Source organism: Triplophysa rosa, linkage group LG6, assembly GCF_024868665.1.
Source record: "Triplophysa rosa linkage group LG6, Trosa_1v2, whole genome shotgun sequence".
NCBI classification, from domain to species: Eukaryota; Metazoa; Chordata; class Actinopteri; order Cypriniformes; family Nemacheilidae; genus Triplophysa; species Triplophysa rosa.
Genome location: NC_079895.1, coordinates 24,094,862 through 24,106,316, shown reverse-complemented (window position 1 = coordinate 24,106,316; position 11,455 = coordinate 24,094,862).

Here is an 11,455-nt window from a genome sequence, read left to right as displayed (position 1 = left end):
TTTAATTATTCATTTGTTCCTGTGTAGTTATTCATTAATGATGGATTAGTATTCTAATGTGTTACCACTTTGTATTTTTCCTGTCCAATAACAGTAAAAATAGTTCAAAGTGCGTATTATAAAGCTCAAGAGAGACTTTTAAAATAAACTTGCCTCAACGGATACTCACTTTAAAAAAGTACATAAAAGTTTGAATTAGGATCTTCAACGTTTGTTGTTTTCATAGTACCTTCCAAATAATCTGATAAATTAGACAAAATCATATTTTAGAAAAGACGCCAGATAATGGCCTATTAAATATCATTAACTTGCATGAACATTGTGACACCCACAGAGGAAGCTGACATCGGGCTGTGCTTACTAAAGTGAGTAAACTCAGTATCATTTTAAATAATGTACTTCAACCCTGAAATTCCATTTAAATTCCCTGAGGTAAAGGCCAAAATAAATCCCAGCTGTGGAGGTTATGAAGAGGAAGTCTTTGGCCTCACAATCAATGCATCTTTGAGAAGATTATGACCAACGATGGATAAGCTGACGTGCAGGCTGACGGTAAGAAGAGGTCCGGCCTTCAAACACAAGGGCAGGGTCAAACCGTGGGCATGAATCACAGTTAAGTCCCGCTGGAAGATCAATCCATCCGCCTTTAAGGCATTCAGAGAGCATTTCATCTCCCAAGAAACTCTCTGGCATTTGACTAAACAAGGTCAGAAATAATGGAGCAGGCAGTAATTGCCCGTTTCAAATGTGTACCATTTAAGGACATACACATTCTAAACGCTCAAAAATTGTTCATGACCTTGTGTGATAAAGTCACCGTTCAACAACCTCGCTGCTTCCTTTTTGGATGACCGCCATGTGCTTGTGAGTTAATATAATGCATGTGATTGCAAGGGCTCAGCTGCTCAGTTTTAGTGTTTGGACCACAATAAGTAACTACTTCTGTAAACAACTCGAAAGTACATCCAGAGGGGTTTTTAAGGGAACGGTGATGATAAGACTTTGTCTCAGAGAGCACATGATTCTTTAGAAGGGGGGATGACCTGCTGAAGGAATTAGGGGTGGGCGGATCGATCCTGAAGTATCGATACTTCCGAGGTTGAATCAAAAAGGATCCTAACATAAAAATATCGATACTAATGTGTTTTTACTACTGATTTTATTTATTTACTAATGTAGCTAATAATTGTATATAATGAAGAAAAACTATTTCCCATACACCTAGTTTTGCACACGTTGCTCCTCCTGTCCTGCTGTGTTTCGTAGTCCGCTATCACGTGACTCAGCAGCGCTAATCGCAAGCACGCAGACGCTGCTGCAGCCAACGAAAAGAAGAGGAGCATCGTGTGGAGTTTTTTCACCTCAGTGAATAAAAACACTGCGAACTGCGATGTATGTCAGTAAGCCAAAGATTGAAAGTACTTTATTATTTAAGCACTTTATTTCCTTTTATTTCTCAAACAATTGTGTGCTCTTTGTTTATAAATTCACTTAAAAAAGTGTAATGAAAGGGAATCATGTTAATTTGTTCTATTATTGTGTCTAAACATAACACTGAACCAAAACTGCGCTTTTCCACCATCGCGCCGAATCGTTCTAAGCACAGTCTGAAACGGTTACAGTTAGCCTATGTTTCCACGTGAGCCTAGTTTGACACGACATGATTACAAACTGTTCTCGGCTCGGAATTTTGCCACACAAATTTTTCGTTTGTGTTTACATTCAAACAAATTTCCGTTATCAGCCCTGCGGTGGAAAATGAAACCATTTACATACCGGCTGGCATGGATCGGCATGGAGTGGAACGGTTAAGCAACGAAAACGATTCGGCGCCATGGTGGAAAAGTGCGTTCTTCAGTAATAATTTTGTCCACTTTGTTTTTTTTTTAAAGCTAGAGAAGTAGTACTGGGATAGTGAGAAATTGTTTTGTTATATATCGTTTTTCTGTTCTGTTAATCTGTTATTGTTACTGTTTTCCAGTAATAATTTGGTGCAAAGTTCTTGTTTGCAAATTCGATTACAGGAATAAATAACTAAATAAATAGATTTATTTGGTTTAAATTATGTCCCGTGTTTTAACATCTACATGATTAATTAGCCTACAGGCACATTAAGAGCACAAATCACAAAATATTTTAGTGGTCATGAAAATGTATTCAGATTTAGCATATTAATGATGCATTCATCTGATAAATCATGACATTTCATCTACAGGAAAGTAAATGTAAGTTCAAGTGAATGCTTTTTAAAAGTAAAAAGTATTGGTATCGGTATCGATATCAGCAATACCGGCCCTGCATTTACTTGGTATCTGATCGATACCAAATTTTACAGTATCGCCCACCACTAGAAGGAATGCAATGGAGTGAAGGACCGTGAACTTGTGACAGAAGAAGCAGAAAGGAGGGTGACAGTGGAAAAATGATCTGAGGTGACGCCTCTCCAGATGAGTCATTCATTTAGTTTGCCTTTGTGTTTGTACGACTGTGCAAATCATTTGCTGTGTTGTGCAGTGCATTCAGACAGGGAAATATTAAATATTTATATTAAGATTAAGATATAATGTTAAATTCTGTTAAAAAGCTTTCATCAGAGAAGAAAAAGTATCGATGTTGCTGTTTCACATAACACAAGATCGAAATCTCATGTAGGCCTAGATTTTATTCTTCAACTTTGTTTTCTTTAATTCTTTGCAAATGCATTAAATAATAAAAACGAAAGAACACAATTATTATAGAACCAGTTCTAAAAAACTTAAACCTGTGTGATAAAATGTAAAGAGTGTAATTTCTGTGCCTCCAGCAGAACCAAACACAACTGAAAAACAGGTTTACAAACACTGCCATAGGTCGGACAAACCGGTCTCGCCCAAACTCACACCATGGGTTGAATCAGTGTTGCTATGGTTGAATCAGGCTGTTCAAACAAACAGAGATGTCTTGAAAGCCTCACAGTATTTAAATTGATCAAAGGCTTACGAATGGGCTACTTATAGTTGTCTCTGCACAATGAACTCAGATAAGCAAAAGACTTAAACAATCACACACAAGACTAATGTAACCAAGATTCTTTAAACATCTTTAAACATTTTTTTGTTTTGATTGCGGACTTTGGCAAATTTGAGTTTAGGACAATGTTTAGATCCCAGAAAGATTCCTGGGGTTCTCTCCTCATAAAAACAGGAAAAGAGAGAGACTGCGGTAAAAGTCTCCATGTGCTCTTCATTTAATCTCATTGCTGTGTAAGAGAAAAAAATCGTGATTTTGTTTCTTTCCTGCTTTGTTCCCTGTTATGTTAATAAAATCAGAGCATAGTACAAATAAATAACACAACCGTACTCCATTTAATAATATGATTTGATCTTCCTTCCCAACCACTAGAGATGGACCTCACACAAGTGTGCGAGCATATATGTGTGTATAAGCAGGGTGACTATGTGCGAGCGCGTCCGCGCAAGTGCGCAAATGTGCACGTAATAAAGCAGCCGGTCTTAATCATCTCCTCTGCTTGACACGTGAGGCGGTGTCAGAGCTGTGAGGAGATAAAGAGTGATGTCATTGCCCCCACCTCACCTGTTGTGACACAGGCAAATTGAACTGCAGGAATTTCACTGATAAGAACGTGGCGGCTAGTAAACAAACAATCTTATATTGACAATCCCATTTCGCTGCCTATGTTTTATGACCATGTGGTAGTATTGATCAGATAGTAGTGTATAGCTTATCAATAATGATTGCAACCCCTGCACAGTGCACATGTCTCTCCCCAAGAGAAGGAATCTCCCTCTCTATTCCATATGATAGGATTATCAGGACTGGGGTTAGGAGATTTACCTTGGAAAATAAGATTAACACGGGGCTCTGGTCCTTTGGCTCTGATGGTGAGAGTAGTGCAGAGGCAATTTGTTAAACCTTTCTTACACACACACCAGAGACGAAGTAAACAGACAGACATGTTAGGATGACGTCAGCTACAAAACACACAAACACGGCAAACCAAAAGAGAAATAAGAAATGCAATGTTGGTATGTACAAGTGCTTGTGTTAATGTAATGAAACCTCTCAAGGATTTGCTGGGTAATGAATTAAGAATTTAGTAAAAATTACAATCGGAAAAAAGCTCACAACTACAGTAAAATTCTGAGATGCATTATGTAAAATTTGATGTGTATAGTGCATTTTTTTTGCCTTGGAATAGTCTTTATCTGAGCAGCATGCCTGTGATGGATCAAAATGCCACCTACGTAAGCAGCTCACTCGGTTTTGGATCCAAGACACTGTCAACAATGACCCTGAAAACAATCTATTCTCTGACACCCTGTTTTCACTTCTGTCAGTCCTGGTCAAAATCTTTAAATTCAAGCTAATTGAAATTTACAGATCCTCAGAGAGGTCATGGGGGTGAAACATTCACAAGAAGGGGGACAAACCCTGTCACAAAACTTTTGCGTTCTCTCAAATATTTGCATTATTTAGGAAATATTTTGCATTCTATCGCAAACATTTAGGGTCCCCCTGAGAATATTTTGCTCTCTCTCATGCACGGGGAACACAAAAGTTTTGATAGGGAATGCAAATGCTTTGAAAATATTTTTCTCTCCCTTCTCATAAATCACCAGCTTAAACCAGCCTCAGTTGTAGGTTCAATTTATTGTGGAGTACTTAATGGTTAGACTAATGTCGTTAAATGTAGTCAATATTTTTTATTGCTGCACATCTTTTTACCCTGCCTTTGGCCCAAGATGCTGGAACTGTCCCCGGACCTCTTTTCATTTAATCATCATAATGTTGTCGTGGGCGGAATAAAAACCCTTTCATCAGAAAACATTTTAATCAGTGATTTTGTTGGTGAGACAAAATGGGTGCTGGGCTGTGATACCTGTCCTGTGCTTTTTGGCGGATAACCTGAAGCTGGAAGAGAAACAGAAATCCCAGGAAAAGCATATAATCAATTTTCCACAGAATTTCCTGTCTTTCATCTTTATACTCAGGAAGTGTTGTGTAATGTCTTATTATTTTCTCTTTCTACTGCCCTCTTGATTTGGTGGAATACTTCATGTGCACATACTGCTTCCATTCTCTTATCCTCTCCCTTCCTCCTTTTCTTCCTCTTATCTTTGCAATGCACCTGCAAAACAAATAGACGTTTCAAGTTCTTCCTCACACTCTTTTCTAATTCTGTTTTTCTTCTCCATATACAGACACACAGAGAAAAATAAAGGAGCACTTTTTCATGTCTCTTGCACACAGATGCAACGTTACGAAGGGGGAAATACGTCAACGTGCTGCTTGATTAACAAAAGACAGAGCTCGTGCAAATAAGCAGTGAGAAAGAGAAACAGGAAGGGGAAACTTTGCCTGATGTAATCTATTATAGTGCATCTTAACCAGCTTTCAAGTGGTGGGATGTGTTTTCTGCTCTCTTGCAAAGATTTTGCATTTTAAGAGTTTTACAAAAACGGATGATTTTCAAAAATCATGATTTATATTCTATTATCATGTTTTTATTGTGTTTAATTGTGTTAGATGTGTTTTTGAGTTATTACTACTTAAGCAAAACAACCCAACTACAGTTTGATTTATGTTCATTGGAATACACAATAAAAACATGATATTTGAAAATCTTTAAAAACTGAGTGATTTGTTTTTTTGCAAAAGAACTCTTTGTTTGTCAATGCATTGTTTTATTTTATTATTTGCATTTAGCTTTCTTATTCATCCCTGATCCTATTAGAACCTTGTCTAAGATACATTTGAATACACACAGGATGCTCTTTCTTTCTTTTTTCCAAGTTATATTTTAGGGGCTTTTGCCTTCATTTGATAGGACAGTGGAGAAAAGAGACAGGGGAGTGGGACCAGCAAAGGACGATCGAGACGGGAATCGCAAGTGCACTGGCGCAAGTGCACTGGTGCTATATGTCGGTGCACTAACCACAGGGCTGTTGGTGCCAGCAAGACGCTCTTTCATAGATCAGGAGAGCCGATATGTTTCATTTTGGTATCAACTTTGTCTATGTTATTTTATTCCTACAGTAAATAGGCATACAGTAGCATTAGATATACTTACAAACAGTCAAGATCTGTCCTGCAATTCTTCTTTAGGGTGGCATAAGTTGAGAACTACTGACAATTCACACTCATGGCTCGGCTGAGCAATAAAGCCGTTGAGAAAAAGGTTTTGTTAGGAGTAGTCCATTAAGGACATGTTCTTTGAATGATGCGTCACTTGAAATGGAACGAGACAATGCCGTTGAGACGCTTTGTTGTTGAAATCAAGCGGACACTAGGCCCGAAGGGAAAGACATTCATGTGTACACTCCTTAGGATGCAGTCATTAATTAAGGACACTCAGATAAGCTTTTATTTTCATTGAAAGGTAGACTATAAGAGTCAGACTAGTGGGAAATGTCACGAAAACGCAGGAAAGAACCCAATTGCAGGCAGCGGGGATGAAGGGGTTAAACAAACAAGCAGTTTATTTAAATAATAAAACACAAAACAAGAACCCACGATGGGGCAAAACACAAACAGGATAAATAATAGTACGGAGACTAACTGACATTAAACTGAATAAACACTTGAAAAACTCAACTAAACTAAACACTTACTAAAGCAGATAAGGAAGCAACAGACGGGAACAAGAATGGGCAAAGACGGTTGACGCTGGACGAATAACAAGACTAACTGGGTACAGCACAACGCACATAGCACACACAATCCACGAGCACAGGACAAAGAAACATGAGGGTATAAATAGGAAAGACAAACGAGGGATAAAGACATGGGGCAGGTGTGGGAAAGATAACGAGGAAACGAGATGGCGGGAAACAGAGACGAGACACTGGAGAGAACGTATATTATTGTCAAAAGGACAATAATATGTTTCTCTCCACACATAACCAAAGGCTTTGCCATGGCTCTGCTACAGGACCAAGAAAAACATGAATAAGGAAGCAGAGCCATGACAGGAAATCTCTCTGAAAGACTTAGAGAGACTTACAGTATAAAGAGAAGCCCATGAGAAATTCTAGGAAATCCTTGCCAAAACAACCACAGACAAATAGGGATCTTTTGTACTTGACTTCTTTTAATACATTGTAATAAGCTATGTGATATGTCAGGTAATGCAGCCTACCAAGTCATTAGGAAATGCAATAGTTATACTTCTGCAATAGTTGCCATGGCTGTGTGTTACTTGCATACTTCATATACAGGCAATACACAGTTTTTCATCTGATCTGTTTTCAAGAATTTGATCACCAGTACTGCAAAACACTCTTGTAAACACATCTTCAATAACAACCTCTCACTATTCAATACTAGAACTGCATGTGCTGACTGCAAAGAACCTGTGTTTGGTGGTGGATGTGTACAGTGGGTATTTTTAGAGGTGGCTTATGTATGTGTTGTACAGTTGGTGTATGTGGTTCACTCTTAGAGGCGGGTTCCCGGACAGGGATTATCTTAAACCAGGACTAGGCCTTGTAGGATGTTTAAGTCATTGTGCATCTTGAGACAAAACAATCACACAGATATATTTTTAAGATATGCCAGTGCAGGTGCTTTCAATCAAGACACCTCTAACTTTTAAGTAAGATCGATTTCCAAATAGATATGTACAGTACATGAAACTACGTACATGGAAAACATTCACGTACACTGTAAAAATTGATTTGTTGTTTCAATTTCAAAAAAATTTGGTTTCCTGGCTGCCTTAAAATTTTGAGTTAATTCAAAGTAAAAATATTAGTTATTATGAAATTGTTGTGTTAACTAATATTTTTAAGTTGAATTAACTAAATATATTAAGGCAGCTAGGTAACTTAAAACAACAAATCATTTTTACAGTGTATTCATCCAAGCATGTGCAAGAACATATTACCCACATTTAATCAGCTGTCAGGTTACATAAAAGTACATTATACAGATGTTAGGGTTAGGTTAGATGATTGTGATATTATAATAGGGATAATATATTTCTATTTACAATTGCTGATAGAATTAAGACACCAATCAATAATTACAGTTTTTACTTCTAATAAAAAGTACTGAAGTTTAAGTTTTCATCAATGGACCCACTCATCGATTTAATCATACACTAGACTTGATTATATCTCACGGAGCCGATCTAACCAATATAGATATTATACCTCAAAGCGACAATGTCACTGATCACTATCTTATAACATGTACACTGCGCACTGCAGAAATCAGCCGTTTAACTCGTTATCGACAGGATAGAACAATTACCTCGACTACTAAAGATAGTTTCGCAAAGAGCTTGCCAGATCTGACTCCTTTAATAACCATACCAATAAATACAGAATCGCTCGATGACATGACCAGCAAATTGGGTACTATTTTCTCTAATACATTAGAAGCTGTCGCACCTATGAAGTCAAAAAAGATTAATGAGAAAAACGCAGCACCATGGTACAATAGCACCACTCGCGCCCTTAAAAGAGAAACACGTAAACTGGAGCGCAAATGGAAACAAACCCAATTAGAGGTCTTTAAAATTGCGTGGAAAGAGAGTGCAAACTGTTATAAAAAGGCACTAAAAGCAGCAAAGGCTGAGCACCTCCGTAACCTTATAGAAACTAACAAAAACAATCCAAGGTTTTTATTTAGTACAGTTGCTAAACTAACAAATAAACAGACTTCACCTGACCTGGGTATTCCGCCGCACCTTGGTAGCAATGATTTCATGAACTTTTTTACAGAGAAAATCGAAAACATACGAGACAAAATAGTAAAAACTCAACCTCCAAGTCTGTCCTATAAATTAGTACCAACCATCGCCCCAAAAGAAAGGCTACAGTGTTTTTCACCTATAAAACAGGAAGATTTAATTAAACTTATTGCAACATCTAAACCTACAACTTGCTTATTAGACCCCATACCAACTAAATTATTAAAAGAGTTATTACCCGTTGCAATTGAGCCCATTTATAACATTATCAACTCGTCAATTAATCTAGGCCATGTCCCAGGAGCCTTTAAACTGGCCGTCATTAAGCCTCTTATCAAGAAACCAAACTTAGACCCCAATGAACTAGGAAACTATAGACCGATTTCAAATCTCCCTTACCTGTCTAAAATACTAGAAAAAGTAGTGTCCACTCAGTTGTGCTCTTTCTTACAAAATAATGACATACACGAAAAATTCCAGTCAGGCTTTAGACCGCATCATAGTACTGAAACTGCGCTCGTTAAAATTACAAACGACCTGCTTATAGCATCAGATAAAGGTAACATCTCACTCCTAGTCCTGCTCGACCTTAGTGCTGCGTTCGATACTGTAGACCATAAAATACTTCTAGATCGCTTACACAATTATACCGGTATTCAGGGACAGGCACTACAATGGTTCAGATCTTACTTATCAGACAGACATCAATTTGTCCATTTAAATGGGGAATCATCAAATCTAACGCAAGTAAATTATGGATTACCTCAGGGATCGGTTTTAGGACCCTTGCTATTCTCCATATACATGCTGCCCCTTGGAAACATTATTAGAAAACATGGAATTAGCTTCCACTGTTATGCAGATGATACTCAGCTATATATCTCATCAAGACCAGATGATTCCTTCCAACTATCCAAATTGGCAGAGTGCATCGACGATATAAAGCATTGGATGACTTGTAATTTCCTTCTTTTAAATTCTAATAAAACAGAAATATTACTTATCGGACCAAAGACACGTGAGCAGAATATTTCGGATTATGACCTGCAAATTGAAGGCTGCACTGTTACTCCAACAAATACAGTTAAAGACCTTGGCGTTATATTAGACAGCAACCTGTCATTTAAAAATCACATCTCAAATGTCACAAAAACAGCCTTCTTCCACCTTAGAAATGTTGCCAAATTGCGAAATATTTTATGTGTGGCTGACGCAGAGAAGCTTATTCATGCATTTGTGACCTCAAGACTTGACTACTGTAATGCACTGCTTAGTGGTTGTCCTGCAGCATCAATAAACAAACTACAGTTAGTTCAGAATGCAGCTGCCAGAGTTCTAACCAGGTCCAGAAAATACGATCACATAACCCCAATGTTATCAACCCTTCACTGGTTACCCATTAAGTATCGTATTGACTTTAAAGTTCTTTTAATTACTTATAAAGCCTTAAACGGTTTAGCCCCTACCTACATAACAGAGCTTCTACCACACTACAACCCATCACGCTCTCTAAGATCTCAAAACTCCAGACTTTTGATAACACCTAGAATAACTAAATCCACCAAAGGGGGTAGAGCTTTCTCATACGTAGCACCTAAACTCTGGAATAGCCTCCCCGATACTATTCGAGGGTCAGACACACTCTCCCAATTTAAATCTAGATTAAAGACACATCTTTTCAGCCAAGCATTCACTAATACATAGCTAATGAACAGCAGCTACGCTAATTATTCTCTTTCTGTTTCTGCCCTCGCCTCGGGATGCCCATCCCGAGGTAGGGAGAGATTCCGCCAGGCCCAGATGAACGTCATATGCCCATCCACAACTAGAGATTACGCCAGCTACATCGGAAAATCCCGTGCCATCCTCCTGCGAGAGCCTGCGGACTGACTGACCATCCAGCTCCATCCAAGGCAATTCCATCACCACCCAAGAAAAAGGCGACCATCTGGCCGGCCCAGCTCAGACAATTCCATCCCCAGCCGAGAGCAAAGACGGACTACCTGTCACATAAATGCTAAATTTACAATACTTGGTATTTAATGCTAAACTTACATCACACGACAGCAGTTTGAAGTTATGGCTGCACTCAGTGACTTTGATTGGAGGTAGCTGGGTGGGTGTTGTGGGGAGTGGGGGGGCTTGTTGGTTGTGGTTCGGGGCGTTTCATTTGTTGGGACTGTGTGGATCTGGTCTGGTTGGTCTTGTTTTGTGGTCGATGTCGGACAACAGAGGAATAAAGTTAATTATGCCATTACTACTTTTCCCTGGTTGTTCCTCTGTTGTCTGTTGTTGATCGCGGAATGAGACCGGGTTGGACCTGCACGGTTTCGGCGGGTGGGGCTTCCTGGGTCGCGGCTCGTGGGCTCTCCCTGTTCTTCGTGGACGTTGCTCGGTGGCTTTGGTCGGGGTCACTGAGTGCAGCCATGACACGTCAGAGGAGATCTGGCCCTCCCGGCTGAGCCTGGTTTCTCCCGAGGTTTTTTTTTCTCCATTATTCAGCATTGGAGTTTGGGTTCCTCGCCACAGCAGAGCAGTGCAGTGTTGGCTTGCTCACCGGGAGACTGCATTTATTTATTTATTTATTCATTTATTTATTAGATATTATTTATTATAATGATCTTGCTTGGTCTATAAACACCATGCACTGTGCTGTGTTTTACCTTTCTGTGTTTTTCTTATTTGCTCCTGTAAAGCTGCTTTGGAACAATGCACATTGTGAAAAGCGCTATATAAATAAAATTGAATTGAATTGAATTT